A 14,266-nucleotide genomic window follows, 5' to 3' on the forward strand; every position below is an offset into this window, starting at 1 on the left:
CAGCCCTGCAATCCAAACCCGAGTCAGCTGACCTGGGCCAGCCGTGGGTCTTTTATTGCCATGTAGACATGCCCTTTGAGAAAACCAAGGCCTAGCTTTGTCATTAATTAACCGGAGAGCCAAGTACACTCATAGCTTGGCAGGATGGCGTGGGGTCTGAACGGAAACAGATGTTTCCTGAAAACTCGGTGAGAAAAGCAATCACCAGCGTCTACGGCCTGGCAGTTGCTCTTGATATAAAGGAAAGAAGCAGAGACAGAGGGAGGGAGATTGGAAAAATATCTCTCTCGCTGCTTCTCAGAGGTTAATTGGGAAGCACTGAGGGGTGGAAGATAAGAGATTTGGGGTTGTTCTCTGGCATTTCAGTACCTGCTGTTGTTTAATAGCTGGAGGAATGTAATTGTTTCACTGGATCAGAAACATGGTCCATAGAGGATAGTGGTGCCGCCAAGGTTCAATCACCAGCGTTAATTCTTTCCGAGCCCCATCAGAGGACTCGCTCTGGCTGATCTAGTTTTGGGGCAGAGAGGAGACCTGCTCCATGATTTTTCCAGGGACTGAGGTGAGGCTGACTGGCCTGTAGTTCCCCAGATCCTCCTTCTTCCCTTTTTTAAAGATACTGTGACGGGTTGGATCACAGAAACCCCCTTGGGAGCTGCCAACTGATGTGCCAAGGCTACCTCTGCTCCTGTTTTTTCTGCCAGCTCAGGACTCCAGCGCCCTGTTTTGCTGAGCCAGACACTCCCGTCTGCTGCAACACAGACCCAGGGTCTGAATTACTTGCCCCAAAGCTGCAGGTTTACCTGAAAACAGCTCACAGAAGTGTGCTTGTCTTTAGCACTCAGATGCCCAACTCCCAATGGGGTCTAAACCTAAATAAATCCGTTTTACCCTGTATAAAGCTTATGCAGGGCAAACTCATAAATTGTTCACCCTCTATAACACTGATAGAGAGATATGCACCTTCCACCCCTCCCCCCCCCCCCGGTATTAATACATACGCTGAGTTAATTAATAAGTAAAAAGTGATTTTATTAAATACAGAAAGTAGGATTTAAGTGATTCCACATAGTAACAGACAGAACAAAGTAAGTCACCAAGCAAAATAAAATAAAATGCACAAATCTATATCTAATCAAACTGAATGCAGATAATCTCACCCTCAGAGATGCTTCAGTAAATTTTTTCTCAGACTGGACACCTTCCAGGCCTTGGCACAATTCTTTCCCTTGGTACAGCTCTTGTTCCAGCTAGGGGATTCTTCATGATGGCTCCTCTCCCTCTCTTCTCTATTCTCTTCCACCCCTTTATATATCTTTTGCATAAGGCGGGAACCCTTTGTCCCTCTGGGTTTCCACCCCCCTTCACTGGAAAAGCACCAGGTTAAAGATGGATTCCAGTTCAGGTGACATGCTCACATGTCACTGCAAGACTTCATTACCCACTTGCCAGCACACACGTATACAGGAAGACTCAGGTAAAACACAGCCATCTGCAGACAATGGTCCTGGTTAATGGGAGTCATCAACATTCCAAACCACCATTAATGGCCCACACTTTGCATAATTACAATAGGCCCTCAGAGTTATATTTTATATTTTTAGTTTTAGATACAAGAGTGATACATTTATACAAATAGGATGATCACACTCAGTAGATTATAAGCTTTGTAATGATACCTTACAAGAGACCTTTTGCATGAAGCATATCCCAGTTACATTATATTCACTTATTATCATATTTTTATAAAACCATATAGACTGCACAACGTCACACCCTTCTCCTGAACTTACTGCTGGAGACTTGGACACTGACCATGGCGGAGGCAGTATACCTAAAATTTGGTTTTGGGCTCCCCTATGGGGCAGACACTCCTGTGTCCGCCAAAAGGGAAAGAGACCCTGATGCAGCTGTAGGCTCACAGCTACCAGCAATGAGAGACCTTTCGCTGGCCAGCAAAATCCCCCCCCTTTCACTCAGGTTGGGTTTGCTTCCGTCTAGAGTCCTTGGGGTTTTTTCCCACTGCAGCAGGCACCAGGACCCCAACTTCCAGCTCCAGGATACATGTCTCTGTGCCCCTCTTCCACTCCATTACAGCCAGTTCATGCTTCTGGGTCTTAATTGCTTTGTCTCTTAAGTCCAGGCTGGTGGACAGCCTTTTCTTTTTCCAGGGCAGCCTTTTTCCAGGCAAATTGTACATCAATTTCCATTTGTCTTCCCTTGAGACCATCACTTGATGAGCTGGGATACCACAGAGAACCCCCTCCTGCCAGAACAGGCACCCCTCCACTCCTGTCTTGCTAAATTAGACACTTCAGTCAGCTTCAGCACAGACACAGAGGTTGGGCCACACCCATCTGCAGTTCACTGAAACTGAGATGCACTCAGCTCAGGGGCTTCTTAGTTAACAGAGACTTTCCCAGCACCCATTGTTCAGTCTTTATGGGCAATTTGCAACTTGTGTAGTTTTAGCTTCTTTTGAACTTTATTCTTACTTATTTTGCTTCCTTTTCTGTCCCTACTTCCCTTTCCCGAAATAAGCAAACAGAAAATAACAAACCAGTAACCACTTTGTCTGTTCTCCAGCCACCACACTTAAAACTCACTTAAAATCACTACCAGTATCTCAAAGCAATCAGCTGTGCACAGGTCCTGCCGACTACGCCACTGTGACCGGTTGGATCACAGAAACCTCCTTGGGAGCTGCCAACTGATGTGCCAGGGCTACCTCTGCTCCTGTTTTTTCTGCCAGCTCAGAACTCCAGCACCCTGTTTTGCTGAGCCAGACACTCCCGTTTGCTGCAACACAGACCCAGGGTCTGAATTACTTGCCCCAAAGCTGCAGGTTTACCAGAAAACAGCTCACAGAAGTGTGCTTGTCTTTAGCACTCAGATGCCCAACTCCCAATGGGGCCTAAACCCAAATAAATCCATTTTACCCTGTATAAAGCTTATACAGGGTAAACTCATAAATTGTTCACCCTCTATAACACTGATAGAGAGATATGCACAGTTGTTTGCTCCCCCAGGTATTAATACATACTCTGAGTTAATTAATAAGTAAAAAGTGATTATATTAAATACAGAAAGTAGGATTTAAGTGATTCCAAGTAGTAACAGACAGAACAAAGTAAGTCACCAAGCAAAATCAAATAAAATGCACAAATCTATGCCTAATCAAACTGAATACAGATAATCTCACCCTCAGAGATGCTTCAGTAAGTTTTTTCTCAGACTGGACACCTTCCAGGCCTTGGCACAATTCTTTCCCCTAGTACAGCTCTTGTTCCAGTTCAGGTGATAGCTAGGAGATTCTTCATGATGGCTCCTCCCCTCCTCTATTCTCTTCCACCCCTTTATATATCTTTTGCATAAGGCGGGAACCCTTTGTCCCTCTGGGTTTCCACCCCTCTTCACTGGAAAAGCACCAGGTTAAAGATGACATGCTCACATGTCACTGCAAGACTTCATTACCCACTTGCCAGCACACACATATACAGGAAGACTCACAGGTAAAACACAGCATCTGCAGTCAGTGGTCCTGGTTAATGGGAGTCATCAACATTCCAAACCACCATTAATGGCCCACACACTGCCAAGTCACTTATTATCATATTTTTATAAAACCATATAGACTGCACGTCACAGGTGCTACATTAGCCTTTTTCTAGTCATCCAGGACCTCCCCTGATTGCCATGAGTTTTCAAAGATTATGCCCAATGGCTCTGAAATCACATCCGCCAACTCCTTTACACCCTCGGATGCAGTGCATCCGGCCCCATGGACTTGTGCTCATCCAACTTTTCTAAATAGTCCTGAACCACTTCTTTCTCCACAGAGGGCTGCTAACCTCCTCCCCATGCTGGGCTGCCTAGTGTAGTAGTCTGGGAGCTGACCTTGTTCGTGAAGACAGAGGCAAAAAAAGCATTGAGTACATTAGCTTTTCCACATCCTCTGTCACTGGTTGCCTCCGTCAATCAGTAAGGGTCCAACACTTTCCCCGACCTTCTTCTTGTTGCTAACATACCTGTAGAAACCCTTCTTGTTACTCTTAACATCCCTTGCTAGCTGCAACTCCAAGTGTGATTTGGCCTTCCTGATTTCATTCCTGCATGCCTGAGCAATATTTTTATACTCCTCCCTGGTCATTTGTCCAAGCTTCCACTTCTTGTAAGCTTCTTTTTTGTGTTTAAGATCAGCAAGGATTTCACTGTTAAGCCAAGCTGGTCGCCTGCCATATTTACTATTCTTTCTACACATCGGGATGGTTTGCTCCCGCAACCTCAATAAGGATTCTCTAAAATACAGCCAGTTCTCCTGGATTCATTTCCCCCTCATGTTATTCTCCCAGGGGAACCTGCCCATCAGTTCCCTGAGGGAGTCAAAGTCTGCTTTTCTGAAGTCCAGGGTCCATATTCTGCTGCTCTCCTTTCTTCCTCGTGTCAGTATCCTGAACTCAACCATCTCATGGTCACTGCCTCCCAGGTTCCCATCCACTTTTGCTTCCCCTTCTAATTCTTCCCTGTTTGTGAGCAGCAGGTAAGAAGAGCTCTGCCCCTAGCTGGTTCCTCCAGCACTTGCACCAGGAAATTGTCCCCTACACTTTCCAAAAACTTCCTGGATTGTCTGTGCACTGCTGTATTGCTCTCCCAGCAGATATTGAGGTGATTGAAGTCCTCCATGAGAACCAGGGCCTGTGTTCTAATAACTTCTGTTAGTTGCCTGAAGAAAGCCTTGTCCACCTCATCCCCCTGGTCTGGTGTTCTATAGCAGTCTCTCACCACGACATCACCCTTGTTGCTCACACTTCTCAACTTAATCCAGAGAGACTCAGGTTTTTCTGCAGTTTCATACTGGAGCTCTGAGCAGTCATACTGCTCTCTTACATACAGTGCAACTCCCCCACCTTTTCTGCCCCGCCTGTCCTTCCTGAACAGTTTACATCCATCCATGACAGTACTCCAGTCATGTGAGTTATCCCACCAAGTCTCTGTTATTCCAATCACATCATAATTTCTTGACTGTGCCAGGACTTCCAGTTCTCCCTGCTTGTTTCCCAGGCTTCTTGCATTTCTGTATAGGCACTTAAGATAACTCGCTGATCGTCCCGCTTTCTCAGTATGAGGCAGGAGTCCTCCCCTCTTGCGCTCTCCTGCTCGTGCTTCCTCCTGGTATCCTGCTTCCCCACTTACCTCAGGGCTTTGGTCTCCTTCCCCCAGTGAATCTAGTTTAAAGCCCTCCTCACTAGGTTAGCCAGCCTGCTTGCGAAGATGCTCTTCCCTCTCTTTGTTAGGTGGACTCCGTCTCTACCTAGCACTCCTTCTTCTTGGAACACCATCCCATGGTCAAAGAATCCAAAGCCTTCTCTCTGACACCACCTGCATAGCTATTCATTGACTTCCATGAGTCAATGGTGTCTATCTGGGCCTTTTCCTTCCACAGAGAACACCACTTGCACCTCAAACTCCTTTATCCTTCTTCCCAGAGCCATGTAGTCTGCCGTGATCCGCTCAAGGTCATTCTTGGCAGTATCACTGGTGCCCACATGGAGAAGGACGGGTAGTGATCCGAGGGCTTGATGAGTCTCGGCAGTCTCTCCCTCACATTGTGAATCCTAGCTCCTGGCAAGCAGCACACTTCTCGGTTTTCCTGGTCGGGGCGGCAGATAGATGACTCAGTCCCCCTGAGGAGGGAGTCCCCGACCACCACCACCCGCCTCCTTCTCTTGGGAGCGGTGGTCGTGGAACCCCCATGCCTAGGACAGTGCATCTCATGCCTTACAATTGGTGGAGTCTCTGCATTAGTACCTGTGGAGAGAAGATGAAATCGGTTGCTCACCTGTATCTGCATTGCTGGTTCATGGATGCTCCTCTTTCTTCTTCTGGAGGTCACATGTTGCCATATTTCTTCACCGTCCCTCTGTCCCCTCTGCACATCCTGCTCCAATTCTTCAGAAAATTGTGCCCGCAGAAGCATATCCTGACGTCTGTCCAGGAAATCTTCATTTTCTCTTATGCAACGCAGGGTTGATACTTGTTTCTCCAGTCCTTGAACCTTCTCTTTCAATATGGAGACCAGCTTGCACTTTGTACAGACAAAGTCGCTTCTGTCCTGTGGTAGAAAGACAAACATGGCACATCCTGTGCAGGTCACAACAGCTGATTGCTCACCATCCATATTACCTTCCTTCTAAGAGCTTCCTCAGCTGCTGCAGCAACTACTCAGAGCAGCCTGCAAGATGAAAGCCTCAGTAGGCTCTCCCCAGGCGAACTCCCTCTGTTAGCCACTCAGCTGGTTCGCAACTGGCTGCCTTTTTATAGGCTGCTGGCTCGAAGCAGTTGTCACGGCTCAAAGCTTTACCCTCCACTCAGTCGATCAGGCCCACTCAAGGCCCACCTGGAACAAAGCACTCCCAATTCACACTTTTCAAACAATCAAGGACATGGTCAAACTGACAAACTGTCCCTGCAACAGACACTCAGATACTCACCCCCCAGCTCCCAAAACAGGCCCCCTAATGCAGCACTTAACGTGGCTCCTCTCGGGCAGATCCCAGTCAAACTCCGTCTGTTAGCCTCTCCACTGCTCGCCGCTCAGCTGGTTCGCAACTGGCTGGTCTCAGTCTGTCAAGTTTTACCCAGCATAGTGCACGGCACCCTCTAAATCTTTAGGGGATCCAAACTGAGAACGGTATTTAAGATAATGTACATTTTTACAGTGTGCATGTGCTGGTACAGAAAACCAGCTAGCATGTTTCCATACCCTCCATTTTTATGCTTTAAGTCTCAACTCTTGTAAGTGCTCTACAATCTGAATGGTGACTTGGATTGCTTTGAAATTTGGTGCACCTCATGGAGATACAGGGCAGCATTAGTGATCCAAATTTGGGGTCATTTGACCAGGGCTTCCTGAGTTACTGCTCCCCACATAAACCTGTTTTTCTTCTGCTGCCTTGTACTGTTAAACTGAAAGGTACTAATGACTGGATCAGTGGTGCCCAAACTTTTCCTCTTGTGCCCCCCCACTTCCAGTAATGGAATGTGTCTTCAACCCCCAGGCCTGGAGCAGAGTCGTGGCCACAGCCAGTGCTGGGAGCAGTGGTGCCCAAACTTTTCCTCTTGTGCGCCCCCACTTCCAGTAATGGAATGTGTCTTCAACCCCCAGGCCTGGAGCAGAGTCGTGGCCACAGCCAGTGCTGGGAGCAGATCCATGGCTGGGGGCCAGGGCCTGAGCCGTGGCTGGGTGCCGGCAGCGGAACTGGAACTGCCTAGCACTCCTTCTTCTTGGAACACCATCCCATGGTCAAAGAATCCAAAGCCTTCTCTCCAACACCACCTGGCGTGAAGGCCTTCCCTCTGCCTACAGCACAGCAGTTGATGCAGCCCCAGGTGGCATCGGGGTGCCAGCTCTAGGTGCATTGCCAGGTAGTCCTGATATGTGCTGTTGGGCAATGGGATTATGGCTTTAAGAGCTGAAGAGGGCAGTCAGAACCCACTCTGTTAGCCAGCATGCAAATGGAACAGCTCAGAGGATGTGGGGCTTGTATGTCCCCGATCAGAATCAGAGAGGAGATCCAGGTACCTCCCCAGCCTATGAAACCAAACCCCTGAGACTGAGGAAAGGTGGTGGGGGCAGAAACAGTCTCCTCCATGGGAGCAAGAAGTCTTACTGACTGGAAGGGAAGCTTCTCTGAGCCCTGATACCCAGGCCAGGGAAATGGTCTCTCTGCCCTCCCATGCCTGGGCCCAGAGGCAGGAGAGGTGGGTTAGACATGCACTGGGCACGGCTGGTCAGGGCTGTGGGCTAGCGTAGGTCTGTCAATCTCCCTTCCAGGCCTGCATTCCTGTGGGTCTGTGGTGATGGCAGTGTGGGGACATGAGGCAGCTGCAGGGCCCTGCCCAATCCCTGGCACCCAGCCAAGGGTGGGAAATGCCCAGTCGAAGAGCAGGGTGGTCACTTGGCAGAGGTAACTACGGCCAGGAAAGAAGGGGGACTTCTCCCCACAGTCTAAGCCTGCCTGATGGCCTGTGAAAATGTGAAGGACCCTGAGCTGGGTGGGGCAAAGCAATACCTGCCTGACCATGCTGGAGCCAACCAGTATGGCTCTAAGTGCCCCTGGGTTTAGCCTGTTTGCTTACATAAGCATTTGATCAAGAGGCTTCCAGAGTCTAGATGAGCTCTCCCCTGACATCTAGTGGTGAGCTGTGGAAAAAGACTTCAGAAGCTGATCTCGTTTGCATGGACACACCCACCCTACCCAGGTGCTCAGCATGATGGGACTGCTTGCCCAAATGATCACTTGTGGCTGGTGTTGGATCCCCTGACTCCTTGTTATTGGGGCAGGAGTAATAAAGGGTTGCTATCCTTGTTGTGTGAACCGAGGGCAGCAGCACTGTACCTGGCATAGCCCAATGGAGGGACTCACCCTCAACTCAACAGCAGCGGCGGCTCCAGGCACCAGTGCTCCAAGTATGTGTCTGGGGTGGCAAACTGTGGGGGATGCTCTGCTAGTCTCTGTGAGGGCAGCAGTCAGACAGCCTTTGGCGGTATGCCTGTGGGAGGTTTGCAGGTCCTGTAGATTCAGCGGCAATTTGGCAGCGGGTACGCCGGGACCGGGGACCTCCTGCAGGCACACCACTGAAAGCTGCCTGCCTGCTGTGCTTGGGGTGGCAAAAAAGCTAGAGCCGCCCCTGCTCAACAGCACTCACTATGCAGGGGAAATGGATTCCAAAGCCCAATGAGTGGAGTGAGGGTGGGTACAGGCAGAGGCATATGGTGGGGTGGAGCCTGTTTAAGGGTCCTAGACACCATTTGACCCCTTCTTTCTTAATGGCATCATAAAAGCTAATTTAGACTTAATTGAGAGTCTTGTTGCATGCTGCAGAGCTGAAATTGTAGATCCCTAGATCTAAGTATTAGATCTACTTTGGGGCATTGTCTCTATTGCAAGAGACTGCCCAGTGTGCACCAGCAGTGAGGTCCCCCACTAACGGCTGAAATCACTGAAAGCTGTGTTATGTGTGTGTGGGGGGGGCCCTGAAGACATCTTGGTGAGTGGGCAGCTGGTGGAGAGGTGTGGCAAGTGGCTGGCAGGGAGGCTGGTGGAGAGGTGTGGCAAGTGTCCAGCAGAGAAGCTAGTGGAGAGGGCCAGAGCAGAGGCCCGCAGAGGCGTTGGGGCAATGAGCGAGTGCCCGAGCAGTGCAGCGTGTAAGGTGCCTCCTTACTGCCCCCTGCCTTCCACACAGGGTGGGAGGTGAACTCTGTGGATGAACCGCTGAACTCTGGGGCTGCACTGGCCAAGGACAGCAATTGTGAGTGGGATACAGAGAACTGAGGGGCACGTTAAACGGCTTTTTGGGTAGTTAGACTTAAGACCCTGAGGGGAAAAGGACACTGTCCAACTTACTTGGGGATGGGTCTTTTGCTCATGGTTTGTGTTTATGAGCCCTAGTTGCAGTGTTTTCCCAAATTAATGCTGAGTTAATTCTCTCCTTATATTAAAAGTTTTTGCTACACTCAGACTCTGTGCTTGCAAGGGGGGAAGTATTGCCTCTTAGAGGCGCCCAGGGGGTGGTGTGTAATAGTCCCAGGTCACTGGGTGGGGGCTCAAGCCAGTTTTGTGTTGTATTGTTGAAAAGGAACCCTAGATACTGAACCTGGCCCTTGTTGCTGCTGGCTCCACCTGGCAGAAGGGTTACACTTAAAAATGTTTTGTTACTGTTTGGGTGGGGTGGGTCTTTTGGTGGAAGGTTGCAACGTAACACAACTTTCTCTCTTAGAATTCAGAATGATAGCAGACAAGAAATCATGGAGCAGGTCCTCAAGGAATCAATTCTGAAGCACTTAGAGGAGAGGAAAGTGATCAGGAACAGTCAGCATGGATTCACCAAGGGCAAGTCATGCCTGACTAACCTAATTGCCTTCTATGAGGAGATAACTGGCTCTGTGGATGAGGGGAAAGCAGTGGATGTGTTATTCCTTGACTTTAGCAAAGCTTTTGATACTGTCTCCCACAGTATTCTTGCCGGCAAGTTAAAGAAGTATGGGCTGGATGAATGGACTATAAGGTGGATAGAAAGCTGGCTAGATCGTCAGGCTCAACGGGTAGTGATCAATGGCTCCATGTCTAGTTGGCAGCTGGTTTCAAGCGGAGTGCCCCAAGGGTCGGTCCTGGGGCCGGTTTTGTTCAATATCTTCATTAATGATCTGGAGGATGGCGTGGACTGCACTCTCAGCAAGTTTGCAGATGACACTAAACTGGGAGGAGTGGTAGATACGCTGGAGGGTAGGGATAGGATACAGAGGGACCTAGACAAATTAGAGGATTGGGCCAAAAGTAACCTGATGAGGTTCAACAAGGACAAGTGCAGAGTCCTGCACTTAGGACGGAAGAATCCCATGTACTGCTACAGACTAGGATGACTATGAGTCGGCAATGTGACGTGGCTGTGAAAAAAGCTAATGCGATCTTGGGATGCGTTAGGCGAGGTATTTCTAGTAGGGACAAGGAGGTGCTGCTTCCGTTATACAAGGCACTGGTGAGACCTCATTTGGAGTACTGTGTGCAGTTCTGGTCTCCTATGTTTAAAAAGGATGAACTCAAACTGGAATGGGTACAGAGAAGGGCCACTAGGATGATCCGAGGAATGGAAAACCTTTCCTATGAAAGGAGACTCGAGGAGCTCGGTTTGTTTAGCCTAACCAAAAGAAGGCTGAGGGGAGATATGATTGCTCTCTTTAAATATATCAGAGGGATAAATACCAGGGAGGGAGAGGAATTATTTCAGCTCAGTACCAATGTGGACACGAGAACAAATGGATATAAACTGGCCGTGGGGAAGTTTAGGCTTGAAATTAGACGAAGGTTTCTAACCGTCAGAGGGGTGAAATTTTGGAACAGCCTTCCGAGGGAAACGGTGGGGGCGAAAGACCTCTCTGGCTTCAAGTTTAGGCTAGATAAGTTTATGGAGGGAATGGTTTGATGGGATAACGTGATTTTAGTCAATTAGGCAATAACGTGCCATCGCTGGTAAAATGAGGATCCGGCTGGAGAATCTTGCCTGTATGCTCGGGGTTCTACTGATCGCCATATTTGGGGTCGGGAAGGAATTTTCCTCCAGGGTAGATTGGCAGAGGCCCTGGAGGTTTTTCGCCTTCCTCCGCAGCATAGGGCAGGGGTCGCAAGCTGGAGGATTCTCTGCGACTTGAAGCCTTTAAATCACGATCTGGAGACTTCAACAGCTGAGTTAAGGGAAAGTGGGTGGGTCAGCTTTTGTGGCCTGCATCATGCGGGAGGTCAGACTAGATGACCATAATGGTCCTTTCTGACCTTAAAGTCTATGAGTCTATGAGTCTATGACTAGGGACCGAATGGCTAGGAAGAGGTTCTGAGGAAAAGGACCTAGGGGTTACAGTGGACGGGAAGCTGGATATGAGTCAACAGTGTGCCCTTGTTGCCAAGAAGGCTAACGGCATTTTGGCCTGTATAAGTAGGGGCATTGCCAGCAGATCGAGGGATGTGATCATTCCCCTCTATTCGACATTGGTGAGGCCTCATCTGGAGTAGTGTGTCCAGTTTTGGGACCCACACTACAAGAAGGATGTGGAAAAATTGGAAAGAGTCCAGCGGAGGTCAACAAAAATGATTAGGGGGAAGGAGCACATGACTTATGAGGAGAGGCTGAGGGAACTGGGATTGTTTAGACTGCAGAAGAGAAGAATGAGGGGGGATTTGATAGCTGCTTTCAACTATCTGAAAGGGGGTTCCAAAGAGGATGGATCTAGACTGTTCTCAGTGGTACCAGATGACAGAACAAGGAGGAATAGTCTCAAGTTGCAGTTGGGTAGGTTTAGGTTGGATATTAGGAAAAACTTTTTCACTAAGAGGGTGGTGAAGCACTGGAATGGGTTCCCTAGGGAGGTGGTGGAATCTCCTTCCTTAGAGGTGTTTAAGGTCAGGCTTGACAAAGCCCTGGCTGGGATGATTTAGTTGGGAATTGGTCCTGGTTTGAGCAGGGGGTTGGACTAGATGACCTCCTGAGGTCCCTTCCAACCCTGATATTCTATGATTCTATGATTTTATGATCAACGTCAGAGAGAGAAAAAGCAGGCTGTCCCCCTAAAGCAGACAGGCCCAGTTCCCCACACCTTCCTATAAGCTGTCTGTGCAGAGACTGATTGCTGCTCCCAGGCACTTCAGAGCCCCATACCCTGCAAGTGGTACCAGGAAAGTGAGAGTTTGCAGTCCCACCACTGTCCTCCACCCCCACACTGACGAATGGATGTTGCCCAATAGGACCTTCCCCATAACCTTTGAGTTGATACCAGCGATGACAGTGCAGAGTTTTGAGATATTGATTCCACCTGTCACATTGTTTGGATCTTGGATGTTAGGAGCTCAAACTTCGGTCAGTGGGAGTTTTGCCAGTGAGTTCTGTGGAACTGGGGCTTGCCAATTGCTCACTGTATAAAGAGAAGAGGCAGAGACGGTGAAAGACAGAGAGAGGGAGATGCAGCAGACAAATCTCTCTCTTGCTGCTTCTCAGAGATAAATCAGCAGCACTGAGGGGGGCTGAAGGTAAGAGATTTTGGGCTGTTCTCTAGTGTTTCAATAGCTGCTGCTTATTTAAACGAGGAATTTAGGGGGGGCAAGGGGGCTCCGTCGTCCCGGGCCGGCCGACCAAACCCGCCGGGTTGAATCTCTGGGCAGACTGCGCGGACCCCACCCGTTTACCTCTTAACGGTTTCACGCACTCTTGAACTCTCTGTTCAAAGTTCTTTTCAACTTTCCCTTACGGTACTTGTTGACTGTCGGTCTCGTGCTAGTATTTAGCCTTAGGTGGAGTTTACCACCAGCTTTGGGCTGCATTCCCAAGCAACCCGACACCAAGAAGACCCGGTCCCGGTGCGCCGGGGGCTGCTACCAGCCTAACACTGTCCACGGGCTGTGCCTCGATCAGAAGGACTTGGGCCCCCGAGAGCAGCACCGGGGAGTGGGTCTTCTGTACGCCACATTTCCCGCGCCCCACCACAGGACAGGGATTTGGCGCTGGGCTCTTCCCTGTTCACTCGCCGTTACTGAGGGAATCCTGGTAAGTTTCTTTTCCTCCGCTGACTAATATGCTTAAATTCAGCGGGTCGCCATGTCTGATCTGAGGTCGCAGTCGGATGGGGACCCGGGGGTGGGGGGGCACAGCGGACACCCACCGCCCCCCACCGCGGAAGCACTTTGGCCCCGGAGGAGGCCCGATCCAACCAGCTTGAGGAAGAACGGCCCAGCGGAGGAGCGAGAGAGAGCATGGAGAGGTGCCGAGATGGGCACGGGCACCGGGGCAAGCGGAGGGGGGCGGATGGCGCCAGGAGTGCGTGCGGGGGGCGCCGTTGGCCAGGGAGAGGGGAAACGACCGGCAGAGGTGGTGGATGGAGGAGCTGGGGGGGGGGGGGGAGTTCGAAACCTGGGCGCCCTCACGAACCCCTCCTCCTCTCTCCACCGTCATGCGTGCGTGCCTCCCGCCCCTTCTCTCCCTGACTTTCCGACACCCTCCTCCTCCTGGCGAGTCTCACCCTCACCCCGACCGCACCCTGTCCCGGGCACCGTCGTAACCCGGGGAAGGGGAGAGGACCAGGACCCCGCAGGCAGCCGGGTCACCACAGACAGCCGCACGGGGCAGGCCCGTCTCCCCTCGGGACCCGGGAGCCGGCACCCACAGCCGACCTGGTTCCCCGACCCCCCCAACGCAACGTCCCCCGGAAATTCCACCCTGTCCCGCTGCATGAGCGGGGCACCGGGGGGGGTGTGCAACGGGAGAGTGGGCAACGGGGCACATGGGACCGGCTGCCGTGACGCCGCTCCTCCGCCAACGGGACGAGCTCCCCGAAGCAGGTGCTCCGGGGCATCGGGTCTGAACTTAGGGGGACGAAGGTGTTGGGGAGAGCCACGGGCTCCCCTTCCTGAGGACGGGAAGGGGGCGATGGACTGACCCCAGTGCCTGCGACACCCCAGCCGCGCCTCCTATGAAGGGCGGCGGCAGGGTCACTCACGGCCCTCCACCACCAGGGGAGGAGGGCGGCGTCCCGCCGCCACCGGATCCACAGGGACAATTGACCTTCAAGCGACGCTCAGACAGTCGTAGCCCCGGGAGGAACCCAGGGCCACAAGTGCGTTCGAAGTGTCGATGATTAATGTGTCCTGCAATTCACATTAATTCTCGCAGCTAGCTGCGTTCTTCATCGACTCACGAGCCGAGTGATCCACCACTAACAGTT

At 50.8% G+C, this 14,266-nt stretch overlaps 1 non-coding gene across 1 annotated transcript; it reads right to left on the reverse strand.

The window, feature by feature from the left end:
* Nucleotides 1-14,113: 14,113 nt before the first annotated feature.
* Nucleotides 14,114-14,266, reverse strand: LOC135892847 (5.8S ribosomal RNA). The gene has a single exon (XR_010562303.1). It is a non-coding gene; the product is annotated as a 5.8S ribosomal RNA (ribosomal RNA).

This window comes from Emys orbicularis, chromosome 20, assembly GCF_028017835.1.
Source record: "Emys orbicularis isolate rEmyOrb1 chromosome 20, rEmyOrb1.hap1, whole genome shotgun sequence".
NCBI lineage: Eukaryota > Metazoa > Chordata > Testudines > Emydidae > Emys > Emys orbicularis.